Genomic DNA, 20496 nt, shown 5'->3' with positions numbered 1-20496 from the left:
AGCAGCACTCTACCTTGGAATTCAATTTATCACCATTAGGTAAGAATCATCTTCCCTTTCCTACAGAGTTTAACCACTCATTCAACAAATGCTTAATAATAAGCATCCATTATGTGTCAGATACTGTGCTAAAAATGGGGGATGTAAAAATGAATCAAACACACAGCCTTTGTACTCACCCTTGAGAGACCCATAATCTAGTTAGAAAGATTCATACAGGTAAACAAATAAAATAAAGGTTCTAGAATAGATCTATGTACTGGAAAGACTCAAAGAATGTAAGGTACAATGACAGAGGTCAGTAGTCACAAAAAGCTTGAGACAGATAACAAAGTTGAATCTTTATGAAAAGTCACTATTTGCCAGGAAGCAAGGAGAAAAGATCATAATGGTAAGAAGGAGAATATTAATAAAGAAGTGCCAAATAGCTAATTACCATAGGGTGACCACAAGCTACTCAGTTTAACTGAAGTTGACATGTAAAGAAAATATATGAAGTTGGGTGGTGAGGAAGAAGGCCACCAGAAGTAAGCCTGAAGTAAGCCTGAAGTAGTAACAGATCAATAACAAAAGTTCTATTTGTACACTAACAAAATATATGTCTTATAAACAATAGAAACTTTTGAAGAACTTTAAGCATAAAAATCACAGGGCCATAGGTTTCCATAATGTCTAAACAATTTATGTATTTGGCTTCTTTCACAATGGTCAAATTAACATTTTGCATTTTATTATGTAGCTGATGGAGAACGAATATCACTATTTTGTCCTACTTATTTTATATTCACATGTAAATAATCTCCCAAAACAAGGGTCTCAGACTCTAGCAGACTTGTGAACTGAACAGCAATTCTGAAGAGTGTGGCAAACACTAGAAACATACCAAGTTTACCAAGGAAGCATATCAAGATTCTACTTAGAGAAGTCATACATGTGATATATGTATGTGCATACACACACGACACGGATAATATACTGACTTTCAAACGTTATGTCCATGTAAAGTCACGAAAGCAAGTGTTTAACATAGACACATTTTGGTGTACCTCAATCAGTAGTACAAAATCACTATGAACTAGCCAGACTATGTTTCAAAATAAAGTACCCCAGTCCTGAATTGCATACATAAAAGCTTCATGCAGCTTAATGCAGCATTTATAAACAGGAACTCTGAGGTCAGAGAGTCCAGGGTTGGAATCCTGGATTAGCCACAATCTTACACCCTGGAGAAGGAAATGGCAACCCACTCCAGTACTCTTGCCTGGAAAATCCCATGGATGGAGGAGCCCAACAGGCTACAGTCCAATGGGGTCACAAAGAGTCAGACACGACTGAGTGACTTCACTTCACTTTATACAAATTATTAACCTCTTTGAGTCTTAGTTGCCTTATCTATAAGCCTGGGATAATTATTCCTGTCCCACAACACTGTTATGAAGATACAATGAGTACAGAAAGCACTTAGCACAGGGTTGAGCAAATATTAATTATTCAATAAATAGTATCTTATTATTACAGATAGAATAGAAATTATTCTAGTTGTGATAAACTCATTTATACACTAAAAAAATGAGAAATTTCCAAAGTCTAGTCCAACTGAAAATATTTGATGTAGGCTTAATGTGAAAATAATAATATGAGAAAATCATCTAAAAACAATGTTTTAAAGGAAAAAGATTTTGAAAAATTCATCAAGTTATAATTAATTACTTACAGAGCATGGGAAGGGTGAGTCCAATCACTACAGGACTATTGGGAGCCTCTTTCAGGAAAAGGAAAACTACAGTCAAATCTTTTCTCCAAATACAGTGCCATGTCATTCCTTTTTTGAATTTCATTGCCTCTTACTAAAAGATTTAGTACAGATGATGAGGCTGGTTATAATCACATAAAGACAGGTACCTATAGTATAAGGATCTTCTCCCTAGAGTGGAGGTCTTTTCTGACTTTGGTGAGCATCAGTCCTAACAGTCTCTGATCTTGGGATCTGTTTATAACCTAAAAAAAAAAAAGATAATAACAATAAAGCAACAAAAAGAGCAGAATACTAGTAAAGCAAGACTGTAAAAGAAAATTTACTTTGACAGTCTGACAATAGAGCCGACTCAAATGAAAATAACTAGAATAGAGAGCCAAAGCAACATGGTAACTGTATCAAGTTACTTATACATATACTCAAGGTTAGGTAAATTTGAGTCAAGTTAAAAATGTAATTACTATAGTAAAATGAAGTTATGATTATTAAATATGCATTAAATGATATTAACCTGAACTACAGATTGCTATATAGATACACTAACTCTTATGATAATATTAAATATATATATGTAATCATTCACTGTGTTTCTGAGATAGCAAATGTGTGGCAAGCATTAACATCAGGTACCCACTGAAAAATCATAATCTATATATTTGAAAATGGAAAAGAATCTTTATAATTATACTGCAATTATTCTGAAATTTCCTAAAATCAGTAATATATTTTAAAACAAGCATGTAATACAGGTGATTCTATTCTGCCCATATTTATTCAAATAAAAGTCATGAATTATAAGTCAGCTAGCATGTGTTATATAGAAATAAGAACAGAGGTGAGAGAAAGAAGCTAATCAACTACTGTTATTAGGTATATTCATGAATAGCAAATTATTACTTCCATTCCAATTTTACGCAATCCTTTAGACACAAGTAGTGGAGCACTGTGGTTTACCATTCTAATGTTGTGGAGTCACTCAGTCACGCCCAGCTCTGCAGCTCCATGGACTGCAGCATGCTAGGCTCCCCTGTCCTTCACCATCTCCAGGAGTTTGCTCAAACGCAAACCCACTGGGGCTTCCCTGGTGGCTCAGCTGGTAAAGAGTCTGCCTGCGATGCAGGAGACCTGGGTTCAGTCCCTGGGTTGGGAAGATCCCCTGGAGAAGGGAAAGGCTACTCACTCCAGCATTCTGGCCGGGAGAATCCCATGGACAGTACAGTCTATGGAGTTGCAAAGAGTCCCACATGACTGAGCGACTTTCACTTTCGAGTCCCTTGAGTCGGTTATGTCACTCAACCATCTGAGCCTCTGTCACCCCCAAAATCCTAATAATGTCTCACAAAAAAAGTTTAAACCAAATAGTTGTTTGATAATACTGAAAATATAAAATAATGCTAGTATGATCTTTCCTGTATGAAGATGATACTGACTCACTGTCAACAAAGACGAGGTTCAAGCTGATTTTCCACAGTGAAGATAGACTTCCTGATACAGCCATTCTCTTGCCAAAGCTCCCTGGTGAATAGTAGCTTGTATCTGCAAGATAAGTGTTACCAATAGTCACAGAAATTAACAAAATAAAATTATCAATATAGAAATGAAACCTATGCCTTGGTCCCAACCACTGTGTTTTGATGAACTAAAAATGAAGTCACAAAAATATATAAATACTGTATAATACTTAAAAACAAAACAGCATATGCATTTACTCTGATATATTAATTGTATTCTATATATCACTGACCTAAAAATACAAATAATCACAGCCTGACCTCTATCCCTAAGTAAAAATGTTCTCAGCCATCTTAACTAAAACAAAAATTGCATCTGACATGTAAAACCTGAAGTATATAATGAAAATGCTCAAAACATGAAAGCATGCCAACTTTACATCCCTCATCACCAGTAGCAATAACTGAGGAAATTACAGAATATTTTTGTTAATGTTAGCAATATTCTCAATAGCATTAAAAACAGTATGACTACAACCAAAATTATTTCAACATTTCCCAGAATCCTGAAAAATACTTCTACTTTTCATGAAGAAAAAGTACTTTCGTTACTAGCTTCAGTGTTCATTCATGTTAATGCAGAACAGAGGTTTTGTAATTAAATATTCCTGATACAGAATTTAATCAGTTGCCAGATGAATCTCCTTCATAAGAGTTGAGGAAGCTAGCTAAACATTGCTGAAGACACACTTTATAGTAGAAGTAAAATTAATGTATGGGCTTCTTTGTTATTTAAGGAAGTAAGAGATTAACATTTGTTAAAAATCAGTAAGAAGGAGAACTTCTCTAGAGGTCCAGTGGTAAAGACTTTGTGCTTCCAATGTAGGGGTCGTGGGTTTGCTCCCTGGTCAGGGAATTAAAATCCCACAAGCCATGTGGTATGGCCAAAGTAGCCAAAAAATTAAAATTTAAAAAATTTAATTAAAAAGAAGAAAAAATGAGTAAGCAGCAGCTAACAGCTGTATACAATTTAAACAAAAGCATGGTGCTAAGTACCTATGATGAGCAGTGTTAGTCACTCAGTCATGTCCAACCCTGTGCAACCCCATGAACTGTAACATGCCAAGATCTTCTGTCCATGGAATTCTCCAGGCAAGAATACTAGAGTGGGTTGCCAGTTCCTTCTCCAGGGTGTCTTCCCCACCCAGGGATCAAACCGAGGTCTCCTGCACTGCAAGCAGATTTCGAGCCACCAGGGAAGCCTCTGAGTCTATTTGGGGGTTCCATATCAAGTATAAAAATAACAAGGTATAGTACACAATCTCAAAGAAATCACAGTATCAGTATTATTGAAACATTCCCCACTTCCACTTCTACATAGTTCCTGCAATAATAAACAGCTAAATTCCAACCCAGGTCCTCTGCTAGAACAGCAAGGACGAAGTAGAAGAGCACAGCATCATACCAGAACAAGTTAAGCTACCACAGGGATGAGGTTCTGGGGCTCCTCCTGCAAATGGAGATAAGGAAATTTCAATAGGAATGTTGAGAAAATTTGCTACAACCTGTGATGAAGGTCTACTGTCACCTGTAAACAAATAAACTGTTAATTCTAAGGTACTAAACTGTTTCCAGTCACAATTCTGTTTTAAAAGGTCATTCTCCTTATCAACTCTTCATTATTTTCCTTACCATCCTCTCTCACCAACTCATCAAAATTGAGAATTAGGCTGCAAACTCCTAAACTTCCTCTTCATTGTGGTTCCCATTTCCACAATGCCTAACAGAGCACCTTCCAATTTTTAAATGCTTAATAAATGTTTGGTAAATTGAACTGAACTAGTCCTCTTACTTGTCCACCTGTCACCTACAAAATCATCATTTATGCTAACTACACCCATCATTCTTGGCAGGACAGTATGAGATGAAAAGAAAATGATTTATTAATTCAACAAATGTTTTGCTCAAACACCTACTAGGTACCATGTTAACTTCCATGGATATTAGTGTAAATGATCCCTGCCTTTAAATAACTCAGTCTAGGAAGAAAGATAAAGAAGGAAAAAGCCATTATAATACACTGAAATCAGTTTATAACAAGTTTAATAGAAAGTGCTACAGATACTAAAAGGGAGGAAAACTGGCTTAGAACAAAGGCTTTAGAGAGATGTCATGTGAGATGAGTATTAACAAGTAGCTGCTGAACAGAAGGATAAACAGAGAAAGGGCATTCTAAGCAAAAGAGTGAAAAATTATCGATATGCAAAAGAGTACACAATATATTGAGAATTTTGAGAAGCTTTTGGAAAAGTAGCAAATGAGGGGGAAAAAAAGACATACAGAAGATTATAGAGATGCCTTATGATACTAAAAGGCTACAGCTCTGTCCTGACTAAAGGAGATAAGCCAAGAATATGACATGACCATTAAAAAGATCTTGGCAGCAGTGTGAAAGATCAGAGGGAAGACAAGACGAGAGAGGCATGGGACCAAATCATGAGACGAAGATGACTTGACTTTAATGGTTTATGAAAACTATGGTGACCTAGTTCATGGGTTTGTTACCCAGTGGATCTTAAATTTAGATATACATTTAGAGACTACTACAGATTTACGGACTTCTCTTGCGGCTCAGATAGTAAAGTGTCTGTCTACAATGTGGGAGACCTGGGTTTGATCCCTGGGTGAGGAAGATCCCCTGGAGAAGGAAATGGCAATCCAATCCAGTACTATTGCCTGGAAAAATCCCATGGACAGAGGAACCTGGTAGGCTACAATCCATGGGGTCGCAAAGAGTCGGACATGACTGAGCGACTTCACTTTCACTTTCACAGATTCTAATTTATTTTAGAAAACTGCTTATGTGATATAACCTCAACCAAACAGCAGAGCAGGAATTTCAAAGAAATTATATCAAGATCCCAAAATATAATGACTAGCTCAGGGTACTGGGATTACAGGTTATACTTTTCTTCTTGTTACTAATATGTTCAAAATTTCCCACACATTAGAATTAAAAATAAATGTCAGGGCAATTTCTTGAAACATAAAAGCTACAACTGGCATTAACCCTAAATGGCCAGTGCCAGGATTCCTTGACAACATAATTGACTTCAAAGGCTCCCTTCACAACCACAGCCCACTAGACATAAAATACTCATGCCTACATCGTAACATAAACCCATTCCCTTTCTGCTCCTGTAATTTCCTCTTACCTTGAATGACTATCTAAATACTAACCTCATCATTCATTGTTGTTCAGTTGCTAAGTCATGTCTAACTCTTTGCAGCATGCCAGGCTCATAGACTGCAGCATGCCAGGCTTCCCTGTCCATCACCAATTCCCGGAGCTTGCTCAGACTCATGTCCATCGAGTCAGTGATGCCATCCAACAATTTCATCCTCTGCCATCCCCTTCTCCTCCTGCCTTCAGTCTTTCCCAGCATCAGGGTCTTTTCTAAAGAGTCAGTCATTCGCATCAGGTGGCCAAAGTATGAGCTTCAGCTTCAGAATTAGTCCTTCCAATGAATATTCAGGACTGATTTCCTTTAGGATTGACTGGTTTGATTTCCTTGCAGTCCAAGGGACTCTCAAGAGTCTTCTCCAACATCACAGTTCAAAAGCATCATTTCTTCGGTGCTCAGTCTCCTTTATGGTCCAGCTCTCACACCTGTACATGACTATTGGAAAAACTATAGCTTTGACTAGACGGACCTTTGTCAACAAAATGACATCTCTGCTTTTTAATATGCTGTCTATGTTTGTCACAGCTTTTCTTCCAAGGAGCAAGCATGTTTTAACTTCATGGCTGCAGTCACCATCCACAATGACCTGGAGCCCAAGAAAATAAACTGTGTCATTGCTTCCAATTTTTCCCCATCTATTTGCCATGAAGTGATGGGACTGGATGCCATGATCTCATTTTTTGAATGTTGAGTTTTAAGCCAGCTTTGTCACTCTCCGCATTCACCCTCATCAAGAGGCTCTTTAGTTCCTCTTTGCTTTCTGTCATTAGAGTGGTATCATTTGCCTGTCTAAGGTTGTTGCTATTTCTCCCAGCAATCTTGATTCCAGCTTGTGCTTCAACCAACCTGGCATTTTGGATCATGGAAAAAGCAAGAGTTCCAGAAAAACATCTATTTCTGCTTTATTGACTATGCCAAAGCCTTTGACTGTGTGGATCACAATAAACTGTGGAAAATTCTGAGAGACGGGAATACCAGACCACCTGACCTGCCTCTTGAGAAATCTGTATGCAGGTCAGGAAGCAACAGTTAGAACTGGACATGGAACAACAGACTGATTTCAAATAGGAAAAGGAGTACATCAAGGCTGTATATTGTCACCCTGCTTATTTAACTTATATGCAGAGTACATCATGAGAAACACTGCACTGGAAGAAATACAAGCTGGAATCAAGATTGCTGGGAGAAATATCAGTAACCTCAGATATGCAGATAACACCACCCTTATGGCAGAAAGTGAAGAGGAACTAAAAAGCCTCTCGATGAAAGTGAAAGTGGAGAGTGAAAAAGTTGGCTTAAAGCTCAACATTCAGAAAACGAAGATCATGGCATCCAGTCCCATCACTTCATGGGAAATAGATGGGGAAACAGTAGAAACAGTGTCAGACTTTATTTTTCTAGGCTCCAAAATCACTGCAGATGGTGACTGCAGCCATGGAATTAAAAGACGCTTACTCCTTGGAAGAAAAGTTATGACCAACCTAGATAGCATATTCAAAAGAAGAGATATTACTTTGCCGACTAAGGTCCGTCTAGTCAAGGCTATGGTTTTTCCTGTGGTCATGTATGGATGTGAGAGTTGGACTGTGAAGGAGGCTGAGCGCTGAAGAACTGATGCTTTTGAACTGTGGTGTTGGAGAAGACTCTTGAGAGTCCCTTGGACTACAAGAAGATCCAACCAGTCCATTCTGAAGATCAGTCCTGGGATTTCTTTGGAATGATGCTAAAGCTGAAACTCAGTACTTTGGCCACCTCATGCAAAGAGTTGACTCATTAGAAAAGACTCTGATGCTGGGAGGGATTGGGGGCAAGAGGAGAAGGGGACGACAGAGGATGAGATGGCTGGATGGCATCACTGACTCGATGGACATGAGTCTGAGTGAACTCTGGGAGTTGGTGATGGACAGGAGGCCTGGCATGCTGCGATTCATGGGGTCACCAAGAGTCGGACACGACTGAGTCACTGAACTAAACTGAACTGAACTGAAGCTACCCTCATTTGTGGTGCTTTGTTACAGCAGCCCTAGCAAAACCGCACATCCACTAAGGGAAACTATGATTTTTTTCCTTTTCAAGTCACTAAAGATGAAAACACCGTGAAGAAAGAATGCAAATCTGAAATAATTTCTTCCTATTCATTTTTAAACTTTATAGCAAAAGTGCTATTTAGCAGCTAAACCAACCTGGTGCCAAAAAATTCTAATGGGATACGATTCAATCTTCATCCTATATAGTACCTTTATACATATAGCATTACATTGGAGGATGATAGCATCCCATGGGATTTCCCTGGTGGCTCAGCTGGTAAAGAATCTGCCTGCAATGCAGGAGATCGGGGCTTGATCCCTGAATTGGGCAGATCCCCTGGAGGAGGACATAGCAACCCATTTCAATAGTCTTGCCTGGAGAATCCCATGGACAGAGGAGCCTGGTGGGGTTCAGTCCATGGGGTCACAAACTGTCAGACACGCAAAGAGTCAAACTACCTTTACAACTTAGACTGACATCAGGTTAACTCTAATAGTATGGCATTGTCCATTATAACTTTCTATCAGGTATTACTGACGTGTTTTTGCCTTTTTTTAAATAATGCAAAACTCAACTGATTACCAAAATTCAAAAGAATCTTGTTATATCATGCAAACACTCTTTAAAAGATACAAATTATACCTCCACTGCTCACTGCAATCAGTTCAGTTCAGACACTGAGTCGTGTCCGACTCTTTGCGACTCCATGAATCGCAGCACGCCAGGCCTCCCTGTCCGTCACCAACTCCTGGAGTTCACTCAGACTCATGTCCATCGAGTCAGTGACGCCATCCAGCCATCTCATCCTCGGTCGTCCCCTTCTCCTCCTGCCTCCAATCCCTGCCAGCCTCAGTCTTTTCCAATGAGTCAACTCTCTGCGTGAGGTGGCCAAAATATTGGAGTTTCAGTATCATTCCTTCCAAAGAACACCCAGGACCGATCTCCTTCAGAATGGACTGGTTGGATCTCCTTGTAGTCCAAGGGACTCTCAAGAGTCTTCTCCAACACCACAGTTCAAAAGCATCAATTCTTCAGCGCTCAGCTTTCTTCACAGTCCAACTTTCACATCCATACATGCTTCTGCTAAGTCGCTTCAGTCGTGTCCAACTCTGTGCGACCCCACAGACGGCAGCCCACCAGGTTCCCCTGTCCCTGGGATTCTCCAGGCAAGAGCAATGGAATGGGTTGCCATTTCCTTCTCCAATGCATAAAAATGAAAAGTGAAAGTGAAGTCGCTCAGTCATGTCCGACTCTTCGAGACCCCATGGACCGCAGAATACCAGGCTCCTCCATCCATGGGATTTTCCAGGCAAGAGTACTCGAGTGAGGTGCCATTGCCTTGTCCGATCCATACATGACCATTGGAAAAACCATAGACTTGTTAAGACAGACCTCTGTTGGCAAAGTAATGTCTCTCCTTTTGAATATGCTATCTAGGTTGGTCGTAACTTTCAAGGAGTAAGCGTCTTTTAATTTCATGGCTGCAATCACCATCTGCAGTGATTTTGGAGCCCAAAGGAATAGTTTGACACTGTTTTCAATATTTATACTTAAATGACACTTACACATCTATATATAAAGAAATAAAGACAATTCCCTCGAATTCCAGTGGTCAAGACTTGGCATTTTCACTGCCATGGCCCAAGTTCAATTCCTGGTTGGAGAACTAAGATCTTACAAGCCATGTAGCATGGCAAAAAAAAGAGACTACATAATTAAAAGTCTAAAAAAGACTGAAACTACTACCAACAGAATGGTGGTATTTTTTTGTTAACCTTTTCACCTAAAGTAGTTATCATCTGTTGTTGTTGTTGTTTAGGGGCTAAGTCATGTCCAATTCTTTTGTAACCCCATGGACTACAGTCCGCCAGGCTCCTCTGTCTGTGGGATTTCGCAGGTAGGAATACTTGAGTGGGTTGCCATTTCCTTCTCTGGGGTATCTTTCTGACCCAGGAATTGAATTTGCATCTCCTCCATTGGCACACAGATTCTTTACCACTGAGCCAGCAGGATCTACATTGGTCAAATTTGTTAGAAAATGTACCAACAACACACTTCTCCTTGTGAGAAGGCCAAATAGTAAATTATTCTATAGTACTCTTAATAAAATTTGGTGAAGTATAAAAGTGTGATGATGCTGGGAAAAGACCCTGATGCTGGGAAAGATTGAGGGCAAAAGGAGAAGTGGGCGACAGAGGATGAGATGGTTGGATGGCATCATTGACTCAGTGGAAATGAGTTTGAGCAAACTCAGGGAGATGGTGGAGAACAAGAAAGCCTGGCATGCTGCAGTTTACGGGGTAGCAAAGAGTCAGACACAACTTAGTGACTGAAAAACAACAAATAAAAATATGTTCAATGCTGTAATAAATTTAATAATATTAGAGATAACATGAGGTCCAGACCAAACATATGTATATTTCTAAACATTTATAAAATGTTTTGTCTTCATACTTAATATATGTCCTAATGTTAATTCAAATAGACTTTGTAATTGAGTTTCTTTAAAAAATGAATCTGCTTCTTGCCAAATAAGGAAATGGAAGTCACCTTCCAAAAAATATTATTATGTAATTATATTTTATTTAGACAGATTGGCATATTTAATATAAACAGAGTATAAAGAAATTCTTAGATCTTATTTTTTAACTTATTTAAAGTTAGCTAATGCCATATTCTATTGATTCAAAATACTATATTAAAATAGTATTTTTCTTAGCTTATTTTTATGTATGGTGAGAGAATGTTTTAACTTCATTTACATGCAGCTAGCCAACCTGCCCAACACCACTTGCTGAAGAAACTGTCTTTTTCCCATTGCATATTCTTGCCTCCTTTGTCAAAAATTAATTGACCATAGGTGTGTAGATTAATTTCTGAGCTCTCTATTCTGCTCCATCGATCCATCTGCCTGTTTCTGTGCCATGCTGTTTTGATTACTGTAGCTTTATAATACTGTATTGTCTGTGATGGCCAGGCCTCCTAACTTAGTTGTTTTCCTTCAGGATTGCTTTGGAAAAATGGCTTCAAGGCTTAAACATAAGACATGACACCATAAAACTCCTAGAAGAAAACACAGGCAAAACATTCTCTGACATAAATTGTACAAATGCTTTCTTAGATCAGAGTCCTCAGGCAATAGAAGTAAAAACAAAAATAAATGAATGGGACCTAATCAAACTCACAAGCTTTTGCACAGCAAAAGAACCATAAACAAAATGAAAAGACAATCTACAGAACAGGAGAAAAAATTTGTAAATGATGCACCCAACAAAGGCTTAATTTCCAAAATATACAAACAGTTCATACAACTTGACAACAACAACAAAAATTTTTAATGTGCAGAAGACCCAAAGAGATGCTTCTTTAAAGAAGAAATACAGGTGGCCAACAGGCACATGAAAAGATACTCAACATGACTAGTTATTAGAGAAATGCAAATCAAAACTACAATGAGGTAATGCCTCATGCCAGTCAGAATGGCCACCAGTAAAAAGTCTACAAATAACAAATGCTAAAGAGGGTGTGGAGAAAAGAGAACCCTTACACTGTTGGTGGGAATGTAAGTTGGTACAGCCACTGTGGAAAACAGTATGGAGGTTTCTCAGAAAATTAAAAATAGAATTACCATACAATCCAGCAGTTCCACTCCTGAGCATATATCCAGACAAAACAGTAATTCTAAAGGCTACATGCATCCATATGTTCACATTAGCACTGTTTACAATACCCAAAACATGGGAACAACCTAAATGTACTTCAACAGGTGAACAGATAAAGACGACGTGGCACATATATGCTATGTAGTACTACTCAGCCATATAAAAAGAATGAAACACTGGCATTTGCAGCAACACGGATGCAACTAGAGATTAACATACTAAGTAAAATAAGGCAAAAAAGGGAAAGACAAATACCAGATGATATCACTTATATGCAGAATCTAAAATGTGACACAAATGAGCCTATCTATGAAACATAAATAGGATCAGGGATATAGAGAATAGACTTGATGGCTGTGAAGAGAGAGCCTGGGAGGGGGTTAGACTGGGAGTTGGGGATTAGCAGATGCAAACTGGTATATACAGAATGCATAGACAGCAAAGTCCTACTGTATAGAGCAGGGAACTATATTTAGTATCCTGTGGAAAACCATAATCAAAAAGAACACGAAAAAGAATGTGTATATATGTATAACTGAGTCACTGTGTTGTACAGCAGTAATTAACACAATATTGTAATTCAACTGTAAATTCAAATTAAAATTTTATTGTAATTCAATAAAAAATAAAGAATAACATAGTATTAAAACAAAGTGGAGATCCCTCAAAAAATTAAGAATAGAACTATCATATGACCCAGCTGTTCCTCTTCTGGGTATTTATCCAAAGAACATGCAAACACTATTTCTAAAATATGTATGTACCCTTATGCTCATTACAGCTTATTTATAATAGCGAAGATATGGAAGAAATCAAAGTGCCCAATGATACATGAATGAATGAAAAAGATGTGATGCATGCTTGTATGTAATGAAAAATTAATCAGTCATAAAAAAAGAGTGAAATCCAGCCCTTTGCAATAACATGGGTGGTCCTTGACAGTATTATGCTAACTGAAATAAGTCAGATGGAGAAAGACAAATATCATACTACTTCACTCATGTGCAATCAAAAAAAAAAGAACAAAATAAAACAAAAACAAGCTAATAAATATAGAAATCAGATTAGCGGTTATCAGAGAAGAAGTGAACGAGAAGAGGTGGGTGAAATGGATGAAGGGGTCAACTAGACTTATGGTAGTGATCACTTTGTAGTGTATACAAATGTCACATTATAATGCCATACTTGCATAATAAAAAATAATAAAATATCATTTTGGCTGAGCTCAAATTATAATTCTAAGAATCTTCTCAAAAGGTAAAGAACAGCAACAGAAAACTAAGCATATTTTCTTTTTCCTTTAATGTCCTAATAATATAAAATCACACAAATTCATTATATTAAGAAAATGCAATATGTTAAATTATGACAGTATCAATTATTATCCCCCTGAAGACAGGGACTATGCTTTTATCTACTACACATGCTTAAGCAAAAGAACTCAATACACGTTAACTATACTTCAAGAACAATAAGCACAACTGTAACACAACTCTTCTAAGAATCAAATAATAGGAAAATTCTAAAGGGCTGGGAATTCAAAACAGGCTGTGAACAAAATTTTACAACGTGCAAATTCTAATATTAGTAGAAGAAAATTCTACCCCCTGTAACCCACAGACAAATTCCAAGGTCACAGACGGAAAATGTATATTGGCTGTGTCAAGAGAAGCTATACAGTCAATGCTGGTTTTATAATAATCTTAACTTGGCCTAAAGCGAAGTCTTTCTCCTTCTGATTTACTTCACTTAGTATGATACTCGCTACCAGATTGCTGCAAATATTATTTCATTCTTTTTTGTGGGTTAATGCCACATGATATCATGTACATGTGGAATCTAAAATAAGATACAATGAACTTATTTACAAAACAGAAACAGACCCACAGACATATAAACAAATTTATGGTTACCAAAGGGAAAAGGAGTTGGGGAGGAATAAATTAGGAGCTTATATTTTTGCCTGGGAAATCCCATGGACGGAGGAGCCTGGTGGCCTCAGTCCATGGGGTCGCAGAGTCGGACATGACTGTGCAACTTCACTTTTGGGATTAGCAGATATAAACCACTAAATATAAAACAAACATGATACTACTATACAGCACAGGGAACTATATTCAATATCCTGTTATAATCCATAATGGGAAAGTATATATATATATATATATACACACACGTATATTTCTTTTCTAGACACCAGAAACTAACATGACATTGTAAATCAACTATACTTCAATTTTTAAAAATCTTAATAAATAAAGTGAAGTCATTAAGAACAGAGGAGAATCAATGCAGACATCAAAGGACCTAAATATAATCCTGGTAGTCTATATGGCCAAAAGAAAATTCTCTTTTTACTATATGTGGTTGATGTTTTTGCAAGCAGCACATCATCTGTCTACTAAGCTGTTATAAGTAAGGTGGTAAATGTGGGCTATGCATAGACTATACATCCTTGTGTCTACTGGGGTCTTTCTAATATTAGCATTGTTGGCTTGATGGTTAAAAGTCTGTCTTCACCACCACCATCCAGATTTATCCTGTGGTCAGGAAGAAAATGGGTTAGTCAGGAGCTAGTTTCCTTCACCCACACCTTTTCTCTCGAGTTTCACCTACCTGCTAGAGCAATATGGGGAATTTAACCAGTGTAGAGAATTCTTTATACTACAGACTACAGATGTTCACCAGAACTTTCAATTAGATAAGAACTGCCTTTTGAAATACACACACATATAAACAGGAGCTTCCCTGGTGGCTCAGCTGGTAAAGAATCTGCCTGCAATGCAAGAGACCTGGGTTCAATCCCTGGGTTGGGAAGATCCCTTGCAGAAGGGAATGTCAACCCACTCCAGTAGTCTTCCTTGGAGAATCCCATGGACAGAGGAGCCTGGCAGGCTACAGACCATGGCGTCGCAAAGGGTCAGATATAACTGAGCAACTAACACTTCATACACACCTACCACAGCTCTCTTTCTGAACCAAAATGCTACAGAAATTAAAGAAATCATATTCAGTGAGTATAATCACATGAAGCAATGGCTAAATAAAAGAGGCACTAAATGCTGGTGTCTGATCACATTGGGTCTCTCCTACCCAACCTAACATACTATGGGACGTTTCCTACAAGAAGCTGCTGAACACATAAGCTAATTAATCTAAAACACTCAGAGAAAAATGTGTTACCTGGCTTATTGTTAAAATACAACCACCTTGAGAATATTTATAGCATTGACAAAGCTACTATTAGTAGTTTCACTAGCCCTAAAAAGAATTAACTACTATTACAAGTTTCCAAGTATGTATTTACAGAGGGAAGCAAACAATTTATTAAGCCAACTTTTGGGTCTTGAAGCAACAGATTTGGGGAAAGACAGTTTTAAAATAGGACACAGAACTCACTTCTAGTTACACTGCTATTTTTTCATAGGAGAGGCATGGCACTGTCTGTGTGAATATTATGACTCAAGCTTACTCATCTTAACTAAGAATGAATTAAATTTGTTAGAGTAAAAACCTGAAAGAGAACGAAGATGCATGTAATTCAAAGTTGCCATTTTTAGAATGGGGTTTTGCTCCAAAGAGATTTTAAAAACATGTTTCTACATTATTCTATTTGCACTACTTTCACTTTAGTGCTCTGGTAAGTTGGCTGCTAAATAGAAACAAGAAATGAACTCATTTTCAAAAAGAAAGTCATTTGTGATTTGACCATAGCATAAGCAACATAAAGAAGGAAGAAGTAATTTGTTAAGGTCCTGACTGCCAAAATATATTGCAATGCAGATACAAGTGCATGCAAACACTTGTGTGTGCCCCTCCCTATTTTCCTGGTGCAGTTACCCCGTGACAAAAATCAGATAATTAACGACAGGGTAAGGAGCCTATTGAAAGTCTCATTATATCCAAAGTCATTCTTTCCCAGAAAGTCCAGAAAATATAGAAGGGAATCACGGGCACTGCAGGGCAGAGTCTCTCATTCTATAAGTAGCTTTCAGGGTGATATGGCTTCAGTGTTTTTCCCCACAGAAAAGATATTCTAAGAGGAAAAAAAAAAACCTTTCCAGCATGCACAATCACAAAATCATGCAAGCCTGTGGATCGTCTTTAATCACAGGCTAGAGCAGCAGTACGCCAGCCTGTACCCAAAGAAGACAGACAATGTGAACCGAAGAAAAGAGTTTGAATGGAAGTGAAAAGAACTGAGTTTTATTCCCAGCTCTGTGATTTACCTGCATGGTCTTGGGCAAGTTACTTAACCTCTCTGGACCTCTATCTCTTGCTCATTGTTTTATTTTGTTTCATGGGGAAAACAAGAGGAATTCAAGAAACTTTTAAAAATTATGCCTAGGAAAATATTAGAGATCACACAGACCCATTTCCAACTTCACAGATGAGGACAGTAAAGCAGAGAAGTATACTCAGCCATAGGCAATTAGATAAGAAGGGTTCTAACAGGCACTGCAGCTCCAATTTTAAAAATTTACTTAAAATGACAAGTAACTTATGTCAAATTTTTAGGCCACGTGAAAAAAGTAAATAAAAGGCAAAAAAGGTTGATAATTACCAAATTCAGGATGATGGTGATTATCTCTTCAAGATATAAGGGAATAGAATCAGGAAGAGCATCAGTTGTTCTGGTAGCATTTTATTTCTCAAAATTAGTTTAGAGTACAAAAATGCTTGTTTCTGTTTATATATCATTTTTTGTCTAGAATGTTTTCTAGTAATGTTTTAAGTAACCACCAAAACATCTTTAACCAAAATCTGAATGAAATAAATGAAATTTCTCTGGAAACTATTTTAAACATTCTCCTGTTGAGTTTAAAAGGTAAATATCACTATGCCTCCTAATATAAGAACACAAGAGTAAAACAGGCTATATTTCCAGCCTAGTAAAATATTAAAAATACACAAATGGCACAAAACATAAAAGAAACTGTATTACTAGTAGATTGATTAATCCATTTAAGAATAGTGAGTGAAATACCCAATAATTTGTATATGCCTAAGAGAAACAGATTCAAGAGTCTCACCTGAGGGTCTACTGTTTAATCATCAGGATTCTTTGTTTATTTGTTGTTAATGAGACAAACAGGAACTGAAATGGCTTACCAAAAGTAAGCTAAGGCCTTTCTAAACCTCAACATGGAACCTACCTGTAAAAACTAAGTGCTTCTGAAATCTCTGAAATTTTCCAACAAGAAAGTATAGGTCATTCAGCAAAATATATTTACTGTACACTACTATAATAGCTATTTAATTGTTATCATTATGATGCAGATATATAATGGAAACAGATGTTCCTTTTTCCTTTCAGCAAAGCACAGGAAAAGCATAAACTTGCTGATATTGCATGGACTACTACCATAGCACAATAGAGGAAAAAAAGACGTTAGCACATGACAATATTAGTTTTTACTACACAACTAATTGCATAAAAAGTACAACTTGAGATCATTAAATCAATATAATTTTCAGCACTACAGAAGGGAAACAAATAGATTTGTATAACCAGCCTATTTCACATCTGCAGTTGGGAAAATACTTCTGAGAGACTAAGTATATGCAAAATGCTACCACTGCTTACAGAACACAAGGAAAAGTGTTGTTCTGTTTTCTTTGCTAATGTAACATGAATTAAAATGCTGCCTCCACAGAGAACATTTTTTAAACAGTACCAGTATAAACTGGAAGAACCTTTCCAAAAACGATTTGGCAGTTCCTATCAAGACTTTTTAAAAATAGCCTATACTCTCAATCCAAGTAGTTTCTTTGCTAATGATATATTGTAACGAAATTAACCAGAGGGATGATAGTTTTATTTTAAATGCTATTCTTCATAATTTTATTTTTAATCATGGAAAACTAGAAATGTAACTAATAGTAGACCAATGGTTACTTAAATCATATATGTTAAAACATACAGTGATATGACTTTAACGATAATGTTAATTATATAAGAAAATTTTCATTGTATAACACCAACTGAAGAAAAGCAGGACAGTTTATGCCTATAACTACAGTATATATATAAAATGTTTGGGGGGAAAACTCTTAGAAAAACATACAAAATGTCATTTCTAACTTTTTCAAATTCTCTGAGCAGATACTACCTTTTTAATCAGAAAATGATATATTTTTCTTTAAACAGTTAAACAATTCTATTTCCATGCTCTAATACTCTCTGTCCTTGTCCAAAGTTTCTAAAAATTCTTTGGGTCAAATATTCTTATAAATATTTATAGGTAAATGGAATTAAAGTTATGCTGACATGTTGTTCGATCCCAAAATCTAGCATAGAAAGAAAAGTATTTGTCAGTCACATAGACATTGCATTTTTTCCTGAGTTAAACATTTTTTTTCCTCACAAATTAAGGAAAAGTTTTATGGAACAAACATTACAAACGCTTACTTAACAGCTATTAAAATGATGTATTTTAAGTCACAAAATCAAGGAAATTTTTCAATTAAAAATAATTCTAAAGCATATTAAGTAGCCTATTAACTGCTCTCCCAAAATGCAAATCAAAAGTTTGCCATAAGCTTTTGTAGGATTCCTAGTTTCAGGATTCTATTTTCACAAGAAGGAGCTGATTTGTCTTAGGCTATTACTGTCTATTACTTCTAGAAGTCTTGAGGAAAGGTGGGAAGCAGCAAATTCTGGCAATCTGCCTAAAGAGAAATCAATGAAACAAATTAATCCTTCGCAGGCTGCAATGACACAGTAATCCATCATTCAGAGCTGCTTTTATATACCAAATCAGAGAGCAGAGCAGAGAGCCCTGGGGGACATCACAGACAACAACTTACACCAACACTGGGAAAATACTGAGGAATCAGTTTATTTAAAGAGGATAGATTTCAGTTGATTGCCTATTTCATCAAATAAAGATTTTTTTTTTCCTTCACAGTGTGGTGAATCCAAGGCCTGATGACTGTATCTTCAGAATTCAGTACCATATATGCTGGCTGACATCAATAAGGGATGGGTGTTTTAAAATAATTAGCATCACTAATCAGTATGAAAAAATATCTGGATAGAGTAATATTACTTTTTCCATCAAATTTCTAAGTGTTAAACACATTCTCTGTTTGCAGTAGGTAGGGACTAACTGTAAATTCACCTATTAATCTACAACTTAACTGACCAATTCCTGGTAATAACCACATTTGAAGTATAAGATATATACAACTTCCTAAGTATTGCATTAAGTCTAAAGGCATGAAAATTTTAATTTCATTTCTTATGGTATAAAGTCCAACAAGCCAACCAGATTATAAATAAATAACTTGCTTTATCATGATAAACAGCTCTCTGGCTTATACTAGAAAATGAAAGATAAATATGGTTTCTTGTTAAAAATAAACTTATAATCAATGTACAGCAATACATTTACACTAAGTGTATTTGTTTATATATACACAAAAACATATGTATCTAAATTTATTTATGCCTATGGAGAAATTTATGCACCTGAATGTGTCATCCTAGAGCAATGTATTCTGAGTGAAGTATATTCCCTAGATGAAAACTAATGACAAGAACTATAAAGTCACAGTGTATTACTATTGTTAAATGCATGCATCTTTTTCACAGCTAAATGAGAGAAGTTAATGAAAGAAAAGAATTTTCAAGAAACAAAACAGAAACAAACCTGTCACAATGGTCCCTGAAATGTTAAAACTCAGAAAACCGAATCATGAACCAGAAAAAAAAAAAGTTAAATAAATGCTAACTAGTCGATTTCTGAGTGGCATCTTCGATTCTGAGGTCCATGGCCATACGATTGCAATTCCTGGACCTGCTGATGCATTTTTAATTCAATGCAAGGATCTAGTATTTATTGATTTAATAAGGTTAGAGGTATTACATTGTTGCTGCTACTGATGAACTGTCAGCAATTTAATCTAGTGAAATCTAACAGAGGAATATATATTTTAGGGAAGGGAGTGGGTGGGGGAAGGGAGAGAGGGAGGAGGGAGGCAATAGCTATGTAAATGTCATCCCTTCAATACCCATGATGGTGATAAGACCAAAGCCCCTTCTCTCTCACACTGATTTGGGCTCCAGATATTTACTAACAATGTTGGCCAACCAGCTAGCTGAGGTCAAAATGAAGAGACTGCAACAAAGTCTTGCAGGTAAACCTTCAATATTAGGGAAAGCAAGGACTTATCTCCCATAGCCACCCTCTGGCCTCTTCTCGAAGGTTTTGAGGTGCCTGCAGGCACACACATGCACTCACCCTCAACGACCTGAGCCTTTACCTCCTCACCTCAGGGTTTAAAGGAGCCCTTCAGCAGTTTCCTTTTTGGCCCCTAACATTGTCCAGGACATCATTAGCATGCAGGCA

General features: G+C 36.9%; 1 protein-coding gene across 7 annotated transcripts in view; it reads right to left on the bottom strand.

The window, feature by feature from the left end:
* The window catches only part of LOC102179763 (translation initiation factor IF-2), a 165030-nt gene that overhangs the window by 129114 nt on the left and 15420 nt on the right, over positions 1-20496 (bottom strand). For 3 of the 7 annotated variants that reach the window (XR_001918267.1, XR_001918265.1, XR_001918270.1), the window contains 2 exons: positions 3187-3292; positions 1715-1998 (listed from right to left, as the gene is read on the bottom strand). The gene's annotated coding sequence lies outside the window, so the exon portion shown is untranslated. The remainder of the gene's footprint in view (positions 1-1714; positions 1999-3186; positions 3293-20496) is intronic. The other 4 variants (XR_001918266.1, XR_001918269.1, XR_001918271.1 and 1 more) reach the window with 2 other exon arrangements.

The sequence above is a fragment of the Capra hircus genome, chromosome 7, assembly GCF_001704415.2.
Source record: "Capra hircus breed San Clemente chromosome 7, ASM170441v1, whole genome shotgun sequence".
In the NCBI taxonomy this organism is placed as follows: domain Eukaryota; kingdom Metazoa; phylum Chordata; class Mammalia; order Artiodactyla; family Bovidae; genus Capra; species Capra hircus.
This window is presented reverse-complemented; position numbering and strand designations above follow the sequence as displayed.